This window comes from Schistocerca piceifrons, chromosome 7 (assembly GCF_021461385.2).
Source record: "Schistocerca piceifrons isolate TAMUIC-IGC-003096 chromosome 7, iqSchPice1.1, whole genome shotgun sequence".
In the NCBI taxonomy this organism is placed as follows: domain Eukaryota; kingdom Metazoa; phylum Arthropoda; class Insecta; order Orthoptera; family Acrididae; genus Schistocerca; species Schistocerca piceifrons.
This window is the reverse complement of record NC_060144.1, coordinates 92,411,568-92,434,214: the sequence shown is the minus strand read 5'-3', so window position 1 is coordinate 92,434,214 and position 22,647 is coordinate 92,411,568.

The window sequence follows — 22,647 nt, the reverse complement described above, 5'->3', positions numbered from 1 at the left end:
CACTGGCAAACGCAGTTATTAGTGCTGACACTAGCAACCTCCGTTTGTGTAGCAACAATGGCCAACTGTACCGGTTTCTGCAGAGCGGAAGCGAAAGATGTTGTAAACACAGGAGGCTGCATGGCCTTAAAGAGCTTCTTGGCCTCACTATAGGGGATGCGCTTAGATGTTTTGATCTCCTGTATCTTCTGTTCCTCGAGATAGATGGGGCAGACCCGGCTCCAGACAGGATGACTCCCAGAGCAGTTTATGCACTTCACAGGCGATCAACAATCGGCTCCTTCATGGGCAGGCTGACCACATTTACCACTAGTGGCTATCCCATTGCACCCCAATGCAGTATGCCCAAAGCGCTGACATTTAAAACAGCACATTGGGTTGGGGAAATATGGCCATACTGGCAAACGTAAGAAACCCGTTTTAACATGCTCTGGGAGTTTCGGGCAATTGAACGTGAGAATAAACGAGTCGGATTTGACTAGGTCCCCATCGACTCATTTCATAATATTCTGAACGTCAACAATACCTTCGTCAGCCCACTCAGATTTCAACTCTTCTTTGGGGATATCCACCGAGTCCCTACATGTCACAACACCCTTACTATAGTTCAAAGTGGAGTGGAGCTCGGTCTCGATAGCGTACTCTCCGAGACAGGTTGCTTTCCGAAGACAAGTGACTTGACGGGAACTAGAAGTCTCAGCTAACAGAGTCCCATTGCACAGTCGCTTCACAGATTTCAGTGTTCCTGCAATTCCCTCAAGATCCTTGTGGATGTAAAAGGGAGAAACCCTCTCAAAATTACCCTCCTTCCGTTTGACAATCAAAAACACATTCTGGTTATCAGCATGTGCTCTGTTACGACAGTCTGATATATCTTTAGGAACACCAGGCGCTGGAGGACTCGCAGCACGAAGCCGCTTTTTCGATGGGTTGTGTATTCCTACCAGTGGCCCACCCAATCCACTGGTAGGGGGAAATGTAGAGGTCGAAGGGTCCATTGCAGTCCCACGAGCAGCTAGGGAATTAAAGGTCCGCTCAGACAGAGCCGCGCGTGCCTGAGTAAGCCTGATACAACTGGGGTGTGGCAGGATCCGCAGAGGTTGCCCGCTTGCGACTGTTCCACCCCAACAGCCATGCATCTTTATAGGCGCGCAGCACACCGTAAGATTGAGAGTTTTTTATAGAGGTTTACCTTCCTCGCAATCTAGGCGGTCAAGCCAAGATTACCATTCCCCGCAGCACACAACATTCCACCACCGCCCCATACGGTGGACGCTGAAGAATGTCCGGGGGTTGCGGTGACAGGAGACTGGCGGCGCGGACCAGTCCCCAGCTCAGGAACCCCAGGGTCGCCAAGCCCATACCCAGCAAATGAGTGCTGAGCTCCTGGGGGCAGAAGGACGACACAGGAGAGGAATTCGTGGCTGTCCACATCAGACCAGTCACAAGACTGGTGACACAAAAAAGAAGATGTTTTGAGGAGGCAAGTAAGGAACAGCCATTTATGACTGATGCTTTTCTAGAGGGAGATAATGCATATACCATGCACGAATAGGCTTCTGTCAGTCTAAGCAAGTCAACGTAACGTTAAAGTTTCCAGTAATAGATGCTTAGCATGTTTTATAAAGATTTGATATATTAAATTTTTTCCATAATTTTATAGAATGTCGCAACTTTCAAAATCTGATATCATTAGCAACATGAAATATTTAATTGGAATTTCTGAAATTGCTGCACTAAAGTTGAAAATATATTTGCAACTACGAAATTCACCAAACCAAAATTTATGGTATACGACTAAAAATATCCCTTCTAAAAGAAACGACGATAATGAACTTGAAAGTAATTTGATATTAAGCCATAACTGAACTGAAGCATTCAACTCCCCATGTATACCAATTTTACTGTAAAACCTTCATTAACGTACACTGGCTGCCGTTGAAATTCCAAACACCAGAAAGCATAGACCTCAAAGAAATTGAGGATACAGCACACTAGAAAGATAACATGACTAAATTTGTAAGTGATTTGTAGGGAGGACCGACATTCAGTATTTCTTATGATCAGTGTGCGCCAGAGGTCATCAGTAAAAGTGGCCGGGTAGGGGTGGTGTGGCCGTCTCTCAGTAACCCACTAACAGATCGTTAGCATAGGTGAAAGCCCTGGAGAACATGCTGGACAGGGCAACAGTGCAAACTGTCTATACCCAGGTAACAAGGGCTACGTGTGGTCTTCAGTTATCTTGATAGAAGATAACCTCATGTAGGTTTCGAATACACGGCAGAGCCACCAACCTTGACACGCCAGAAATATAATGGCTGTTGTTCATGTTAGCAGCTATGTGGATCAGGGATGATCATGACTGGTACCCAATAGTACTCAATGCCAACAAGTTAGGTTCTGGACCAATATGACGATGACGAATATTGTCTGGGAATGTTCCACCTCCTCAGAGCCTCCGTATTTGGAAATGTCCAACGTGTGATGTTTTACGCAGAACTGAGACCCGTCTGAAAAGATGGAGTCACCCAGGTGTACAGTGCTATCGTTGGGCTCTCGTTTGTTGGCACGCGAGTCTCTTGCTAGGTTAAGGGCAGCTACCACAAAGGCCGCTGCGGAGACCGAGTTACTACAGACATCTCGTACCGTCCGTGTTTGGCACTTGTCTTGCTACAAAGAAACCCCTTTTCTGATTCAAGGTACGTGGCGTGGCTGAATGGAAAATTGCAAAGTTACCCACTCCAGTTCAAATACAGTAAATTTTACTAAGACAATAGCTTCTGTCACAAATCAGAACGCATTGGAATTCATCGCTGGTGCGAAACTCAGCTTGCTCCTATCTCGCATAGTGTTCTGTGAACCATAAATAAGGGTGGACAGGCAGGTTTCATATTCCTAGATCTGTGGAAACCGTTTGACACAGTGCCACACCGCAGACTGCTAATTAACCTCCGACCATGCAGACTAGATTCTTAAGATATTTGAGTTGCTCGAAGACACTTTAAGTAATCGAAACCAGTATCTTATACTGGGTGACTGATTTTGGGAGAGGAGATCAGCGATGTCCTGGTTGGCTCTGAGCACTATGGGACTTAACTTCTGAGGTCATTAGTCCCCTAGAACTTAGAACTACTTAAACCTAACTAACCTAAGGACATCACACACATCCACGCCCGAGGCAGGATTCGAACCTGCGACCGTAGCGGTCGCGCGGTTCCAGACTGTAGCGCCTAGAACCGCTCGGCCACACCGGCCGGCCGATGTCCCGGGTCCCATCGGATTACGGAAGGATAAGGAAGGAGATTGGCCGTGCCCTTTGGAAGCATTTGCGTGAAGCGATTTAGAGAAATCATAGAAAACCTAAATCAGTATAGTCGCACACGGGTTTTGAACCGTCGTCCTTCCGAATGTGAGTCCAGTGTGCTAACCACTGCGCCACCTCACTCGGTCCTTATCCTATATGGCGAGCGTTCAATGGAGACAAAGATATCGTCAAGAGTGTGGTATGATCGCTATCCGTATTTATGTAAATAAAAGATCTGATTGATAGGGTGAGTAGAAAATTTCCGACTGTTTACTCACATCTTTAAGTGATTCCAGAAGGATAAAGGATGACTTGGATATATTTGCTATTTTGTGTGCTGAATGGCAGTGTGTGTACAGTGACTAAAAGAAATTTGGAAAATTGTGGTAAGGACTATGGGACCAAAATGCTGAGGTCACCGGTCCCTAGACTTACACACTAATTAAGCTAACTTACGCTAAGGACAACACACACACCAATGTCCGAGGGAGGACTCGAACCTCCGACGGGGGGAGCCCCACCAAAAACAAATGAGATAGCCATAAGCACATACAAAGATGGTGGTAGTATCACGTACACGAAGTATAACATGGCAGCGCATTGGCGGAGCTGTCATTTGTACTCACCTGATTCACGTGAAACGGTTTACCACATGATTACCGTCACACGACGGGAATTAACAGACCTCGAACGCAGAATAGTAGTTGCAGGTAGACAAATGGGGCATTCTATTTCGGAAATCGTTTCGAAATCAATATTCCGAGATCGATAGTGTCAACAGCGTGCCGAGAATAACAAATTTCAGGCATTACCTTTCACCATGGACAACGCATTTGCCGACGCCCTTCAGTTAACGACCGGGAGCAACGGCGTTTGCGTGTAGTTTGTCAGTGCTAACAGACAAGCAACACTGCGTGAAATAGACGCGGAAATAAATGTAGGGCATACGACAAAAGTATCCGTTTGGAGAGTGGTGCGAAATTTGGTGTTAGTGGGTTATGGCAGCAGACGACCGACATGAGTGCCTTTGCTAAGAACACGGCACCGCCTACAACGCCTCCCCTCGACTTTTGTCCATATCAGTTGGAGCCTAGCCGACTGGAAAACCGTGGTCTGGTCAGATGAGCCCCGATTTCAGTTGGTACGAGCCGATGGTAGGGTTCGACTGTGGCTCAGATTACACAAAGCCATGGGCCCAGGTTGTCAACAAGACACTGTCGAAGCTGTTGATGGCTTTATAATGGTGTGGGATGTGTTTACATGGAATACACTGAGTCCTCTGGTGAAGCAATCATTGACTGGAAGTGGTTGTGTTCGGCTGCTTGAAGATCCTTGGAGCCATTCACGGACTTCATTTTCCCAGACAGCGATGGGGTTATTTTGGATGACGATGCGCCAGGTTACTGGGCCGCAATTACTCGCGAATGGTTTAAAGAACATTGTCGACAGTTTGACCGAATAGTCTGGCCACCCACGTAACCCGACATGACTCCCATCGAAGGTTTATAGGACATAATCGAGAGATCAGTTCGTGTACAAAATCCTGTACCGACAACACTTAGAAGATGCAACTAAAAAGACAGCTTACACTCGTTCGTGCTCTGTTCGAATATTGCTGCGCGGTGTGGGATCCTTACCAGGTGGGATTGACGGAGGACATCGAAAGGGTGCAGAAAAGGGCAGCTCGTTTTATATTATCACGTAATAGGGGAGAGAGTGTGGCAGATATGATACGCGAGTTGGGATGGAAGTCATTAAGGCAAAGACGTTTTTCGTCGCGGCGAGATCTATTTACGAAATTCCAGTCACCAACTTTCTCTTCCGAATGAGAAAATATTTTGTTGAGCCCAACCTACATAGGTAGAAGTGATCATCAAAATAAAATAAGAGAAATCAGAGCTCGAACACAAAGGTTTAGGTGTTCGTTTTTCCCGCGCGCTGTTCGGGAGTGGAATGGTAGAGAGATAGTATGATTGTCGTTCGATGAACCCTCTGTCAAGCACTTAAATGTGAATTGCAGAGTAATCATGTAGATGTAGATGTAGAATTATGGGCAGCTATGGAGGCAGCATGGCTAGTAGTTTTGTAGGGGATTTACAACGACTTGTTGAATCCATGCCACATCAAATCGCTGCGCTAAGCCGGATAAAAGGCGGTCCGACGAGATGGTATTCGACGACTTTTTTCACCTCACTCGAAATGTGGAAAAAGTAAGCTAATGCAGATGTGAAACTTCCTGGCAGATTAAAACTGTGTGCCGGACCGAAACTCGAACTCGGGACATTTGCCTTTCGCGGGCAAGTGCTCTACCAGGAGAACTTCTGTGAAGTTTGGAAGGTAGGAGACGAGGTACTGGCGGAAGTAAAATTGTGAGGACTGGTCGTGAGTCGTGCTTGGGTAGCTCAGTTGCTAGAGCACTTGCCCGCGCAAAGGCAAAGGTCCCGAGTTCGAGTCTCGGTCCGGCACACGGTTTTAATCCGCCAGGTAGTTTCAAAACCAGTGCTCACTCCGCTGCAGAGTGAAAATTTCATTCTAATGTAGATGTGATGGAAAAATGTAAGCCGGCGGCGGTGGCCGAGCAGTTCTAGGCGCTTCAGTCCGGAACAGCGTGACTGCTACGGTCGCAGGTTCGAATCCTGCCTCGGGCATGGATGTGTATGACGTCCTTAGGTTAGTTAGGTTTAAGTAGTTCTAAGTTCTAGAGGACTGGTGACCTCAGATGTTAATTCCCATAGTGCTCAGAGCTATTTGTACCATTTTTTTGAAAAATGTAATGTTCGAAAGCAGAATTAGACGTGCGATGCTCGACACTTGTTTGAAAATGTCGTAAGACGATGCAGAGTTTACGCCGTACCCGCGACACGCCCTCGGTGAGGAGCGGCTGAGGCGCTGCCAGGCTGACGGGCAGGAAGCAGTCGCCAGGGCCCGGGCCCGCGGCCGGCCGGCGGGTACCCCGCCCTCCACAAACACTCCGGCGCGCTGCCTGCAGCAGGTGCGCCGCGACAGCGGACAGCCGCCACCAGCCTCTCCTCTCGACAGGCGTGTAATGAGTCCACTCACCTCCACCGCCAAGTCTCCTCCCGTGCCAGAGAGAGAGAGAAAAAAAAGATACAGAATAAACCTTCCCTGTCTTTGGCATTAGGCAACTCTCGCTTCGCAGATCGGGCCACGTGTTATGTGTAAATAATGCAGACTCAAATGGTAACATAAGCTTTCGAGGCTAAGAATTTTTAGCCATTGATTATTATGTTCGCACCTGTCTCCCTAATTAACTTTTCTGCGAAGACTATTCCCAAACGGGAAAATACAGTACTGGCCATTAAAATTGCTACACCACGAAGATGACGTGCTACCGACGCGAAATTTAACCGACCGCAAGAAGATGCTGTGATATGCAAAAGATTAGCTTTTCAGAGCATACACACAAGGGTGAAACGTTGTTGTGATGCCTCGTGTAAGGATGAGAAATGCGTACCATCACGTTTCCGACTTTGATAAAGTTCGCATTGTAGCCGATCGCGGTTACGGTTTATCGTATAGCGACATTGCTGCTCTTGTTGGTCGAGATCCAATGACTGTTGGCAGAATATGGAATCGGTGGGTTCAGAAGGGTAATACGGAACGCCGTGCTCGATCCCAACGTATCACTAGCTGTCGAGATGACAGGCATCTTATCCGCATGGCTGTAACGGATCGTGCAGCCACGTCTCGGTCCCTGAGTCAACAGATGCGGACGTTTTCAAGACAACAACCATCTGCACGAACAATTTGACAACGTTTGCAGCAGCATGGACTATCCGCTCGGAGACCATGGTTGACGCTGCATCACAGACAGGAGCGCTTGCGATGGTGTACTCAACAACGAACCTGGGTGCACGAATGACAAAACGTCATTTTTTCGGATGCATCCAGGTTCTGTTTACAGCATCATTATGGTCGCATCCGTGTTTGGCGACATCGCGGAGAACGCACGTTGAAAGCGTGTACTCGTCATCGCCATACTGGCGTATCACCCGGCGTGATGGTATGGGGTACCATTGGTTACACGTCTCGGTCACCTCTTGTTTGCATTGACGGCACTCCGAACAGTGGACGTTACATTCCAGATGTGTTACGACCCGTGGGTCTACCCTTCGTTCGATCCCTGCGAAACCCTGCGTTTCAGCTGGATAATGCACGACCGCATGTTTAAGGTCCTGTACGGGCCTTTCTGCATACAGAAAATGTTCAACTGCTGCCCTGGCCAGCACATTCTCCAGATCTCTCACCAATTGAAAACGTCTGGTCAATGGTGGCGGAGCAACTGGCTCGTCACAATACGCCAATCACTACTCTTGATGAACTGTGGTATCGTGTTGAAGCTGCATGGGCAGCTGTACCTGTACACGCCATTCAAACTGTGTTTGACTCAATGCCCAGGCGTATCAAGGCCGTTATTACGGCCAGAGGTGGTTGTTCTGGGTACTGATTTCTCAGGATCTATGCAGCCAAATTGCATTAAAATGTAATCACATGTCAGTCCTAGTATAATATATTTGTCCAATGAATACCCGTTTATCATCTGCATTTCTTCTTCTTGTAGCAATTTAATGGCCAGTAATTTATTTCCGAGAGAGAGCTCTGATTTATTTAAGCATGGTCAATTATCCACTTTTAGGTAGAATTCAACAAAATATTTGGGCGTTCCGGTGAGAAAGTTGGTGATTTTCCCATGAAGATAACGCCTGTATTTAATTGTTGCCAGCCCAACACGCTTATTACATCCGTGACATTCTCTTCCCTATTTCTCGTAAGTACAAACAGGAACCACCATTTTTTGAATTATTTGGAAGTACTGGCTAACCTATTTGGTAAGGATCTCATACCGCAGAGCAGCACCTCAGTCAAATCGACAACAGCTAAATTTTTCCGATGTAACCTGCAACCAAGATTTAAAGGAATAAGTTTTCAGTGGAATGAGTAAAATTTATTTGAGATGATATCATACATTTAAAATTTCGTTAATGTAAGGTAACCTGTTGCCTAAGTGGCAGGTAGTACTTCCAGCACAACCTAGGACATTAAAAAGAGACCACCATAAAACGATAAGAAACTATGGAAATACGAGTTCACAGCAAAGCACTCTAGTAACAAATAATCGGTCTTAACCTTTACTTACGAAACGCAAAATTGAAAATCATCGAGGAGTAAGAAGATGAGGTTCACCCCTTAACGTCATTTTAATCAAAGTGGTATTGAAAAAATGTGACAGATCTTTGTGCTGTCAAAACCAACTAGCAGTGTCCATAAGGACTGGTTTCCCATGAAATAATCTCTACTCCGCAAGTTTACAAATACGATAGCTTGCATATCGTCTACAGTCCGAAGACTAGTTCGATGCAGTTCTCCACAGTGTTATATCCCGAGCAAGCTGCCTCACCTCTGCATAACTGCTGGAACCAGCTTAGTGTGCTCAGTTCTTGGTCTCCCTCTACTACTCAGACATACTTCCATTCCCAAACTGACCATTCCGCCAAGTTTCAGGATGTGCCTTGCGAATCGATCTCTTCTTTTAACAATGTTGCGTCATAAATTTCTTCTTTCTGAGGGTATTCTACACCATGCGGAATTTGTCGCATCCAATATTCATCTCTTTCCATCTTCCCAGTCCACTTCCTGCATGCCTCTGTTCTGCACTACACACCTAATTCCATCCTTCTGTTGGATCCCGGAACTTCCTCTTTTCCTGTGTTGTGGATATTTCCAGTGCCATATTTTCGAAGGGCGCATTCCCTTCCGCATTCTTCTATGATTTCCACGCCATGTCAGGCGTTTGTTTTCAATTGTGTCTACATTAGCCTCGGTAACTCCTATCTCTTCTCGTAGCATTTTACTTCTCATTTTGTCTACACTTGTTACTTCACAACTTCAATTCTATTCTCAATTTCAATTGCGATTGATTTCTTCTCATTGGCCCTGGACACTTCCCTCAGTTCAGTACCATACCCAGCAATGCTCTCAACTACAGCATATTCTTCTTTAAAAAAAATTCATTTATTTTTAATTCAAATAATGAAGTTGTAAGACGTGTATATTTCCGTTGTCAAACCACAATTTATGAAAGATGTTTATATTTTATTAATAGGATTAAGTACGAATAATTAATATTTGTCATATTGGAAATAATTGTGGTAGCAGGGAATATCTGCACCAAAGTATTGTTGATATAATTTTAAAAAGGGCGGGAGAAACCGCGTACGGATACATTTTAAGATAAGAGCGGGAAAGACCGCGTATTGATGCATTTTGTAATGGTAGCAGGGATTGTCTGCTCCTGAAAGCATTGTTGGCAGGAGAGACCGCACTTTAGCGTTCGTAGGATGTCAGTAGTAAGCGAGAAGTGAAGCGAGTCGGTAGCAGGTCTGAAGCGAGAGGTTGAGAGGAGCGGTGTGCCTGCCAGCCACCAGTTATGATTTACAAGATATTATAAACGGATATACAGAGACATAAGCTAACTATTATAATAAGAGGAACTAATAATACTGAATCAATTTTTTTGAGAAACTCAAGACTACTGAAGGTATGTTTGCGCAATGCTAGTTGTAAGATTATTGTAAAAAGTAAGTCCCATTTGAACGTTTGTAAAATCATTTCATTCAGAATATAATTAACTTTTGCCAGCAATATTGCATTTCTAATTATAATCTATCCGAAAAACCATCAACGTAAAACATTGCAAAATTTTATTGTTGTCAAGAAAAGTGTAACTTTGAATTACGTAACTTCAGTCAAATTAATTAAAGAATAACGTCAGCGTTGCTATTAAAGAATAACGTCAGCTTTCGTAATAATTACAGCCACTGATTATGAAAGCCCACCAGCAGCTAATAGAGTGTAGTAAAACAGAGTAAGTATATTCATGTCGCATTTCGATGTAGCAGTCAGATGGCGATCCAGTAACAGTAAAACAGGTAAGGAACAGTTTTGGGTTATTGTAGATAACGACTGAGGGCCACGACGACGACACCACATTCTATGTTTCGTCGAAATAATCCGAAAATCACTTTTAAAAAGCAGGAATTAAATTTGTATGCGAAGATTGAGAAAGAGAATAAATTTCAAAGGGAAGATTTCATTTGTTATTACTAAGCAAGAGATAGAAATCCTAAGGAAAGCTTTCATAGTTTATTGTAAAAGGGAAGTTTATCATTAACAAAAGAGGTATCGAGGAGGGAAGGTTTCACTTGGCGACATCCAATCGGTATGACTCTTTAGTGAATCTACTGTGAAAATAAATATACTGACTCTGACAATTGTATGAATAAGCTAGTGTTAAGTGGCGCAACGCTTATACTAAACTGTATACCTTTAATTCACAGCCCATGGGCAATTCTGTTTGCTCTATTGATTCTGCGTTGAAAGGTGTTTGTTCAGTGTTGAATCCGCTTTACACAGTGATATATTTTGTTTCGTGTGCTAATTATAGACAATGTCCCCCAGAATAATTACTCGTTCTCAAAGTGATAAAAGTGTAGAAAACACTGACGAGAAATTCTTTTCAGGAATAGACAGAAATAATACGTGTGAAACACCCGATAGCGAAACGTTAGGTGAACAGACATTCGAGAGTAGTAATAATATGGAATCTTTTGACGGACAATCAACTTCTGATATGCCAACTGATAATGAGACATTAGTGCAAAATAATTTGTTTTTAAACACAACAGACGCTACACAGCCACAAATTACGCGTAGCAGACATAATAGTTTCAGTAGCGAAACCACTATAATGCAGTCAAACAGTGTGACTCCATTACGTGCCGAAACAGATTCAAACGGTACACAGCTACACAATCTGCGTAACAGATACCACAGTTTTATTGACAAAAATTCCGAAACTACGGAAGAGCTGACACGATTACAATCGTCTGAGGATGTTCAGATGAACACAGATGTACAACCTTTAACAACGAATACAAATACACACAGAAATCAACCCGAAACGGACCCAATAATGGCATTTTTGCTGCAAATGAGACAAGACATAAATCAAAACTTTAACAGAAGGGCACAAGAATCAGCAGACCTAAAAAACGATATCAAGGCAGAACGCAAATTAGACATAATGTACCGAAATCTAAAACACGAAATCAAAGTAGAAAATCAAGCAGTCGCTGAAAAATCAAACCAAGAATTACAGGCCAAGATTCAAGAAATAACAGATAAACAAGAAGCATTCGAAGTAAGCATACGAGAAACAATGACAGAGAAGTTTTCTAAACAAAACTTTAACATTGATGAACGTTTTAACATGCACACAGAAAACTGTTTGATATGACACCGCAAACTGGTGCGATCGCAGAATAAAGAACGAAAAGAACTATCAAAAACAATTAATAATCAGAGACAGGACGACAAAACTGTTTGCTCAGAGAAAAACGCACGTGGACAATCACATACACTCGATTTCGGAAGAAATCGAAACGGTTAAGGAGACATATATTCAAATACAAGAGAGACTCACGGAAATCCAATCACATACAATTGAGGCGAAAATTTCTACACACAGTGAAATCCTGAATATTAGGGATAAATTAATAGAAGATGTTCCGACACTAACTGACAAAATGGAACACATAGAAATCAATCAAGACTCAGAAAATTTGAAAGCAGATTTTAAGAAAGTAACCAAAAGTAATCGTAAATTACGAAACGAATTGACAGAAAAGATCAACGAACTCACTACAAGAATAGACCTGTTAGATACTACCAATGACAGTAAATCAGATGACGCTACACCAGTCTCAGTTCAACAGATTTCTAATAGTAAAGATACGCAAATGACAAATGTGTAACAAACAATCGCAGACCTAGAATCACGTAATAATTTCTTACATCCGAAAAAAAATCAATTCTTTTCAGCAAAGGATAGCTGACACACAAGAAACAACTGCAAACAATCAATTCCAACAGAACACACACCATTACGACATGCCTCAGGTGCACAATACATATAATGTCAGTAGACTTCAGAGAGTAAGAGGTCTTAACCAGGCAGAAAGACACACAAATTCATATTCACAACATTATGAAAATAATTACACACAAAGATATGACGGTTTCGACCACAAGCATTTCCTCTCAGTGAGAACGTTTAAAACATTTAAAAACGACAGGACGCAAATACATTCACTGGACTGGATCCAACAATTCAATGGCCAGTTCAACATAAGCTAGAATTTATAATTAGTTTTTATGAAGGGGAACCAGCGAGAAGAATACGACCACTGGCTAGACAGTGTTTCTCAGTAGAAGCATTCCAGGAAACATTTCTAGCAGCATATTGGTCAGATACCACACAGAGTAGCATTAAAGATCTGCTAATTAGTCTGCCAAATTTCAAGAATTCTACTTTCCCAACAATCACACAATTTTTCGAGTATATGGTTGAAAAAAACCAATACCTCAATGAGCCATACAGTCAATCCGCGTTAATACAGCTGTGTATTTAAAAACTGCCCAGAGCATTAAAAGTGTCATTATTAACAGGCCAGCAAAAGGACAGCGTGTACGCATTTAGAGACATCCTGCAATTGCTAGAGGTACACCAAGCAGATTATGCGTTTGTTAATAAGAAATTTTCACGACATAACGCAAACCAGACAAACAATACTAATTTTGAGCAAACGCGATTTGGAAATAACAATCATAATAAACGCTTTCGCAGCGAAAATGGAAACTTTAATCGAGAATACACACAGGGATTTAATGAACAGCAGTATAATAGCAATGTACATTACAATTCAAGACAACAACAAAGCCATCCAAATAACACGACACATATACGACAGGAAATGCCTAACCGGTCAAACTTTCACATGAATCATCGCCAAGAAAATGCGACAGGTGCAAACAATTACATGGGTTAGCCGCAAAATACACAGAACGAACAAAGACAGCCTTTTCAGAGAAACCCGCGTGCCTCGCCGTATAACCACAGTTATGACGACAGAAGGAGAGAAAACGAACACCGACCGCAAAGGACATTCTACAATGATAATTTTCATAGAAATTCAAACAGTGCACAACAACCAAGTTATCGTATGAATGTACCAGACACAAGATTTCATCCGCCACCTACCGCTAATAATCATAACGGTAGAACAATACAGCTCATAGAAAACACTCAACCCTCCCCGACAGAAAATGAAATGTCAGAACAATTATGACTAGAGATAGCCTGTGATGAATCTCTAAATAACGACACTATGGATAAGGACAGAGAAAAGATAACGATAGAGAATGCCATTACATTCGACGACGTCCAAGACACATTGTTACACGAAAAACCGATCATGCAGAAAACTATATGCCACCCAATAATGCAGATAAGTTTAAAGTCACAAAATATTTTAGCAATAATTGATTCAGGCTCACCAATGTGCGTAATTAACGAAGACACATTTAACAGATGCAATAGCAATAATGATTTGCCAGTATTCTCATTACACAAAACTAAAGTTAAGGAAGCATTTCCAGGAAAAATCATTGAAGTCAAAAGACAGACACAATTAACGTTTGTCTTTGCAAGGCAAACTTTCCACAAAAATTGTTGGATAGTTACACATTTAACAACATATATAATATTAGGAATAAATTTTCTAGTACGGTACGACGCAAAGATTGACTTTAAATCGTCATACCTAATATTACAGAAGGAAGACAGTGAAGTGGTAGTGAGATTTCAAAACACAGTATCCTCACAAGAACAAAATTTGCGCACGATCGAGATTATTGCAGATTCTAAAGATAACGACTGTTATCTCACATTATACACGAATACACATAATAGCGACATGGCAGAGGAACAGGAGTATAATGTATTAGAGACAATTACATATTAGAGACAATTACAAGCATGGTTGGAGACAGTATAGCGAAAGACGACACAGAGCGCACAGAATTAGGAAATATTCTTGGGCAACATAAAACAGTTTTTAACAATGTTCCAGGAACGATGACAGGATTTATGTACGAATTTCAGGTGAAACCACACGAGACTTTCAAAGCAAAACACTATCCAATCCCGCATATATACACAGAAGCAGTTAAGAAAGAGTTACGAGCAATGACTGCTCGGGGTATAATTGAACCAGTAGCAAGCCAATATATACTCGTAAATCCATTACACGTCGTTGAAAAGAAGGATGAATTACTCCATTTAGTTTTAGATTCACGAGAGGTTAATAAAATAATCATTACAGAAACTGACCGACCACAGACGTTAGAAGAGTTACTGCAAAAGTTTCATGGGACCTCTATCTATACCACCCTCGATCTCAAATCAGGATTTTGGCAAATCCAGTTGCATCCAAATTGCCGAAAGTATAGAGCATTCATTTGCTTTGGTGAATGTTACCAATTTTGTAAACTTCCGTTTGGACTATTTCGTCTGCAGCCGTTATACGAGGCATGAATACAGTTATCCCACAGGATCATAAAAACAAAATTACTACATATATAGATGACATTCTAATCGCAGCAGAAAACTGGGAACAGCACATCACACCCTTCAACAATTACTGAATACATTCGAGCAGAACGGTGTAACTACACTCCTGGAAATGGAAAAAAGAACACATTGACACCGGTGTGTCAGACCCACCATACTTGCTCCGGACACTGCGAGAGGGCTGTACAAGCAATGATCACACGCAGGTCACAGTGGACACACCAGGAACCGCGGTGTTGGCCGTCGAATGGCGCTAGCTGCGCAGCATTTGTGCACCGCCGCCGTCAGTGTCAGCCAGTTTGCCGTGGCATACGGAGCTCCATCGCAGTCTTTAACACTGGTAGCATGCCGCGACAGCGTGGACGTGAACCGTATGTGCAGTTGACGGACTTTGAGCGAGGGCGTATAGTGGGCATGCGGGAGGCCGGGTGGACGTACCGCCGAATTGCTCAACAGGTGGGGTGTGAGGTCTCCACAGTACATCGATGTTGTCGCCAGTGGTCGGCGGAAGGTGCACGTGCCCGTCGACCTGGGACCGGACCGCAGCGACGCACGGATGCACGCCAAGACCGTAGGATCCTACGCAATGCCGTAGGGGACCGCACCGCCACTTCCCAGCAAATTAGGGACACTGTTGCTCCTGGGGTATCGGCGAGGACCATTCGCAACCGTCTCCATGAAGCTGGGCTACGGTCCCGCACACCGTTAGGCCGTCTTCCGCTCACGCCCCAACGTCGTGCAGCCCGCCTCCAGTGGTGTCGCGACAGGCGTGAATGGAGGGACGAATGGAGACGTGTCGTCTTCAGCGATGAGAGTCGCTTCTGCCTTGGTGCCAATGATGGTCGTATGCGTGTTTGGCGCCGTACAGGTGAGCGCCACAATCAGGACTGCATACGACCGAGGCACACAGGGCCAACACCCGGCATCATGGTGTGGGGAGCGATCTCCTACACTGGCCGTACACCACTGGTGATCGTCGAGGGGACACTGAATAGTGCACGGTACATCCAAACCGTCATCGAACCCATCGTTCTACCATTCCTAGACCGGCAAGGGAACTTGCTGTTCCAACAGGACAATGCAAGTCCGCATGTATCCCGTGCCACCCAACGTGCTCTAGAAGGTGTAAGTCAACTACCCTGGCCAACAAGATCTCCGGATCTGTCCCCCATTGAGCATGTTTGGGACTGGATGAAGCGTCGTCTCACGCGGTCTGCACGTCCAGCACGAACGCTGGTCCAACTGAGGCGCCAGGTGGAAATGGCATGGCAAGCCGTTCCACAGGACTACATCCAGCATCTCTACGATCGTCTGCATGGGAGAATAGCAGCCTGCATTGCTGCGAAAGGTGGATATACACTGTACTAGTACCGACATTGTGCATGCTCTGTTGCCTATGTCTATGTGCCTGTGGTTCTGTCAGTGTGATCATGTGATGTATCTGACCCCAGGAATGTGTCAATAAAGTTTCCCCTTCCTGGGACAATGAATTCACGGTGTTCTTATTTCAATTTCCAGGAGTGTATAAACCTTCGTAAATCTGAATTTGGAAAAGCCTCAATAAAATTTCTAGGTCATATCATTTCACAAACAGGTATTGCACCAGACTCCGACAAATTGCAAGCATTGAAAGATATCGACGTGCCAACAAATAAGAATGAACTTCGGAGCTTTTTAGGCCTTATTAATCTCGTATTTTAGAAAAGTCATTCATTATAAAGCATTAGACACGCCGTTGCTATACCAGCTCACAAGTAAAAACACAATTCGGTCATGGAATGAAGACGCTGAAGCTGAATTCGAGAATCTGAAAGAAGCGTTACTAAGGGCACCTTTGTTATCGCATCCTGACCCAACACAAAACTTTTCCATTGCAACAGATAGTTCAACTACAGCATTAGGAGTACATATTTTCCAGGAAGTAGAGGAGGACGGTAAGACAATCATTAAACATATTGCGTTTGCAAGCAGGATACTTTCTCCAGCACAGCGCAATTACTCTGTAACAGAATTAGAGTTGCTATGCGTAGTATGGGCATTTAAGAGATTCCGTCATTATCTATATGGAAGACACACCACAGTATATGCGATCACCGAGCAATCCAGTTTTTATCATCAGCAAAACTTACGCATGATAGATTAAGCTGTTGGAAATTATATCTACAAGAGTTCGACTTTACTATTGTACACATTCCAGGCACGCAGAATATTGTTGCCGACGCACTATCGAGATCTATTCAGCATAAACGACTAGAGAAAGTAAATACCTTCTGCTACAACAACCATAGTATTATGTGTATCAAACAAGTAGATTTCGAAAACTTTATATCATCAGCATTACAGGACATAGAGAGAGAACAGAAGATAGATGAAACACTAAAAGAGATTGTAACGCTTTGGCGAGACAAGAGCAACGCAAAAATCAGACATAATTACACTATGCATCAAAATATTCTGTTTATTCGCTCGTACCCAGACGGTAACAGTGGCTTTTATGCATTCCAGAAGGGATCAGAAACAAATTGATATGGTATACGCACCTAAGCTATGCACATTACGGAGCTAGGAAATGCTTTCAAATTCTTCAACAAAAGTGTCACTTCAACAATATGGAAAAACACATTCGCAAAGTTATAGCATCCTGCAAGATATGTCAGAAAGCTAAATCATCTACAGTATTACATATTCACCACTGTATCCCATCATACCGATTGTGTTAAGACACATGGCAGCAGTAGATCCTTTTGGTCAAATCCCCAGAACAAGTAAAGGTTATAGTTATATTCTAGTAGCCGTAGAACTGACATCCAAATTTGTAACATTTTCTCCACTAAGGAAAGCAACAGCTAGATCAGTATCAAGAGCATTTGTAAGAGATTTTCTATCAATAGTAGGACATGTACAGAAGGTTATTTCAGATAACGGACCACAGTTTAGGTCAGACATACGGAAACAAATGGTAGAGAGTAAGAAGATATCACCAATTTACATATCAAGATATCAGAGTTCTTTTAACCCGTCTGAAAGAATAATGAAACAGATCGGGAAACTTTGTAGAATTTATTGCCACAGAAATGATTACTTTTCCAAAGAAGCGTAGACTTCGTCATTGTGAGATAATAGACATGGCACTAGCGAACATTAAGCTAGCTGCAGATCGTCGGAAGAGACAGCAGAAGCAGGTAAGTAGATTACGCAAGTACGAGATTGGCGATAAGGTACTAGTTCGTACCCATTATCTGTCACATAAAGGGAAGAAACGATGCAAAAATTTTGAACTTCTATACGCAGGACCGTACAGAATTCGAAATATTCCGCACGCTAATGTAGTACACATTGAGACACTCAGAACAAAAAAATCGAGAGGAAACCATCATATGTCAAACATAAAGAAATTCTTAAAATGGAAAAACCTTACAGGGATACATATAGACAGAGTATAACAATGAGCTTTTTGACACAATCCAGCAAGCCCGAATACAGTGAGCTACTAATGGGTTATTTACGTGCACAACAGGTCACCTCGATTCGACCGCAGATAAATACACTGAACATTTGTAGCAGTCTTAGAAGCGTTCTCGCAGGGCACTTATTTCACGTTATGTAAGGCAAGTGAAACAATTAACAGGACTACTTTAAATGTAAATGTATAACACGTACAAATAATTTTCATACTGTAGTAGCGATTAGATGTAGTCTTTAACCCATGCATGCAGCATTGTTGCCATAGTTCACCAAAATAACAGTAGTCTTAATTATAATATAAGTATTGAATATGGAAAAATGTGGATAAATGCTTCACAGGTCATGCCGAGAGCTGACGCGATTTTCCAGATGCAGAGAGATGTTGAAGTCATGCCATGCGCTGACGATTATTAACTATGAATATTTTGTTATAGGCTATGCAGAGAGTTGACACGAGCTACAGAGGAGAGAGGAGAATGAAGATGTTAGTATGTAAGGAATATAATTTAGTAATTGTTTATTTTGATAACAGGTGACACAGCGCAGCACTACGGATGGAGAAACCACATTAAATTGCTTACTATATGTACTTTGCTATTCGAAAATTTTTTTTCTGCGTTGAACATGATATCTTTTACATCAGATATATACATAGGAAAAACAGATCACATCAAATCTCAGCATACCGATTCGCACTCTATGTAAAATACAAATGTTTTCTCTTAAATAACAATGCCGATGTGTGCTACGCAACTCAAACATAATATATAGCCGACTGACAATATGACTCGTAACTGACGAACACATTACCGAACATAATGAAGTCACAGAAAGTGACATATTTTGTCAAAATGTACTTTCATATTTCAAAAACTGTGAATTCACAACCTGTGAAGTAATATAACAGTGCCTTTATGTAATTATTTATATGAGCACCAGATTATGATTTATTTAGTCACAGAAAGTGACATAGTTTGTACAAAGGTACTTGTCTATTTTATTTAAAATGTTGATGCCTAAATGTACTACTAAATTCCACTTACAGAAATATTTGTTTATGTTATTGACTGTCAGATAATGTAATATGTACTGTAGGCTGAATTCACTACAGATAGAAAATGTGTTTTCTTATGTAATTGTTTAAAACTATAAACTTTCTCTACAGTCACACAAGTTGACATATTTTGTCCTTTTAAACGTAAAATAAATAATTTTATGAGCACAGAGGAAAGCGATGATGTAAAATTTGGTAATAACGGTATCAACCACATCTGTGAACCTTTTGACAAAATGGTTATACCTGTACCTTAATTCCTGTGCATCCCATGGTTATGGAGCACAAACAAAGTGAATAGTGAACCACGATACTTCAGTCTATAATGTTTTCTATGAGGTGTCGCCATACCAAGATGAACACCACAGTCATGATGTACGTCAATAGTTGCTTGCATACCAAGATGCACACCATCACTACTAATGGACAATTGGAGTTGGAACTTGTACCTGATGTAGCTGTGGCAACTCAGGCAATTCGACAGCTAACTTAGTTTTTGGTTACACTAAAACTATGGATCAAAGAGACGACGGAATCACATAGCGAAACCTGGTGTTGTGCTATGTGAGGGAAAGAAACGTACTTTTGAGTGCATTCACAGACACTTGCCAGTGCTTTGACCATGCTGTCCAATTCTTTTTTTTTTCTCTTCCTTGAATATGGTACTAATAGATGCCGATTTTACCAAAAAAAATTATAATTAAATATAAACTATGTTCTATTTTTTGCCATAAATTACTATTAGAGATATAAATAACTTTTACTACCCGATGTACACTTCCAACTTACTGACTCATATTATTTGTATATTTTGATGTATACTCTTTTGAATAATCTCTTTGTTAGACTTAGGAAAAGAAATTCTTATGACAGTAGATGCATGTGCTTTGTTGAAAGAAATATTTTATCAATAATTTACTTATTACTACACATATTTCTATAATCAAATTTTCTCCTTACGTCAAGTCCAAATGACTTAACGACGTAGGAAAATTTTAAGGAAACCCAGTAGAGGGTTATGTAAGACATGTATATTCCTATTGTCAAACCACAATTTATGAAAGATGTTTATATTTTATTAATAAGGTTTAGCACGAATAATTAATATTTGTCATGTTGAAAATAATTGTGGTAGCAGGGAATATCTGCACCAAAGTATTGTTGATATAATTTTAAAAAGGACGGGAGAAATCGCGTACGGATACATTATGAGAAAAGAGCGGGAAAGACTGCGCGTTGATACATTTTGTAATGGTAGCAGGGATTGTCTGCACCAGAAAGCACTGTTGGCAGGAGAGACCGCACTTTAGCGTTCGTAGGATGTCAGTAGTAAGCGAGAAGTGAAACGAGTCGGTAGCAGGTCTGAAGCGAGACGTTGAGAGGAGCGGTGTGCCTGCTAGCCACTAGCTATGATTTACAAGAGATTATAAACGGATATACAGAGACATCAGCTAACTATTATAATAAGAGGAACTAACATTATTGAATTAACTTTTTGAGAAACTCAAGACTACTGAAGGTATGTTTGCGCAATGGTAGTTGTAAGTTTATTGTAAGAACGTAAACGTTTGTAAAATCATTTCATTACCAACAGTAAATATTTGAAGCGTTTTCAGAATATAATTAATTTTTGCCAGCAATGTTGCATTACTGATTATAATCCATCCCAAAAACCATCAACATAAGACTTTGCAAAAATTTTATTGTTGTCAAGAGAAAGTGTAGCTATGAATTACGTAACTTCAGTCAAATTAATTAAAGAATAACGTCAGCGTTGCTATTAAAGAATAACGTCAGCTTTCGTAATAAATACAGCCACTTATTATGAAAGCCCACCAGCAGCTAATAGAGTATAGTAAAACAGAGTTAGTATATTCATGTCGCATTTCGATGTAGCAGTCAGACGACGTTCCATAACAGTAAAAAAGGTAAGGAACAGTTTTTGGTTATTGCAGATAACGACTGAGGGCCACACGACGACGACACGTTCTATGTTCCGTCGAAATAATCCGAAAATCACTTTTAAAAAGCAGCAATTAAATTTGTATGCGAAGATTGAGAAAGAGAATAAATTTCAAAGGGAAGATTTCATTTGTTATTATTAAGCAAGAGATAGAAATCTTAAGGAAAGGTTTCATAGTTTATTGTAAAAGGGAAGGTTATCATTAACAAAAGAGGTATAGAGGAGACGGGAAGGTTTCAAAGTGTAACGTCTTATTTTACTCCTTTCCCGTTCCTATTCTGTAATTTATTTACTCGTTCCATCCGCCCTTGTCAGTAATGAGTGTCCCTTACTATTTATATAATCGACTACACTTTGCCACTGATCCATCACCCATAAATGATTCCCTTCCAATACCTCCGACAAACAAGTGTTCAGTCATTGTGACTCCTTTTTTATACACCAATGCTCATATTCTTCCTTACAGTATAATTCTTCTTCCTCTTCGGCGAAAGTGATCTGATCGTCGGTTAAATTTAGTGAGAACAGGATGTCATTACCTATTCCACTTCCCATGTTTTTGCACTTCATTTACCAACTTTTGAATGCTTTGTTCAAAAATAATTTAAAGAGCAGCATCTTTCTCTCAGTCCTTTGATAGCCTTATATTTCTGTGATAATAACCACCCAACTTCAACACAACAAATATTATCTGAAGACAGTTTTTTAAAGGGTTGCGCATAACATTTACTATGTGTGTTAATTTATTGATTCCCAAATCCTAGAAACTGTTGCACAGTCATAGGCTTTATGGGAGTTTATAAAAGCTATGTGTATTTGCAAGTTATGCGCCATTCTCCTGTCAGTCACCTGCTTAATTCCGCAAATATTATCAACAAGATAGCTGCCTCCTCGGAAGCCACTCTGTTGTTCTATTTCCTCTCAATTCTACTTTTAAGGACCTTATCGCACAGTCTTGAGATACAACGCATTTGGGAATTCCCTTAAAAACTTGTAGATGGGAGTGAGGGCATAATATTTTTTATAGGAACACATATCCGTAAACGTACCGTTTCATTTCTACGGTGGTTTCAATTAAAATGTTTAACTAATCCACTTATGGTTAAGGGATTGAAGTAGTGTAACGTACAACAATTACAGGGCAACAATTCGAAAGGAAACATAACGAAACATCCAATTATCTCTTAAGTACATTTGTTTGTATTAACACTTGGACATAACGAATTTACATTCTTAAAAAAAAATACTCAACTGTACGTACAGAGCAGTACTGATGGAAGACACGTTACACATCTGAATTGAGATCGTCACAAAACGGAAACGGTACGTTTCCAGACGTAGGTTCCTGTTCAAAATATTATGTACTCACT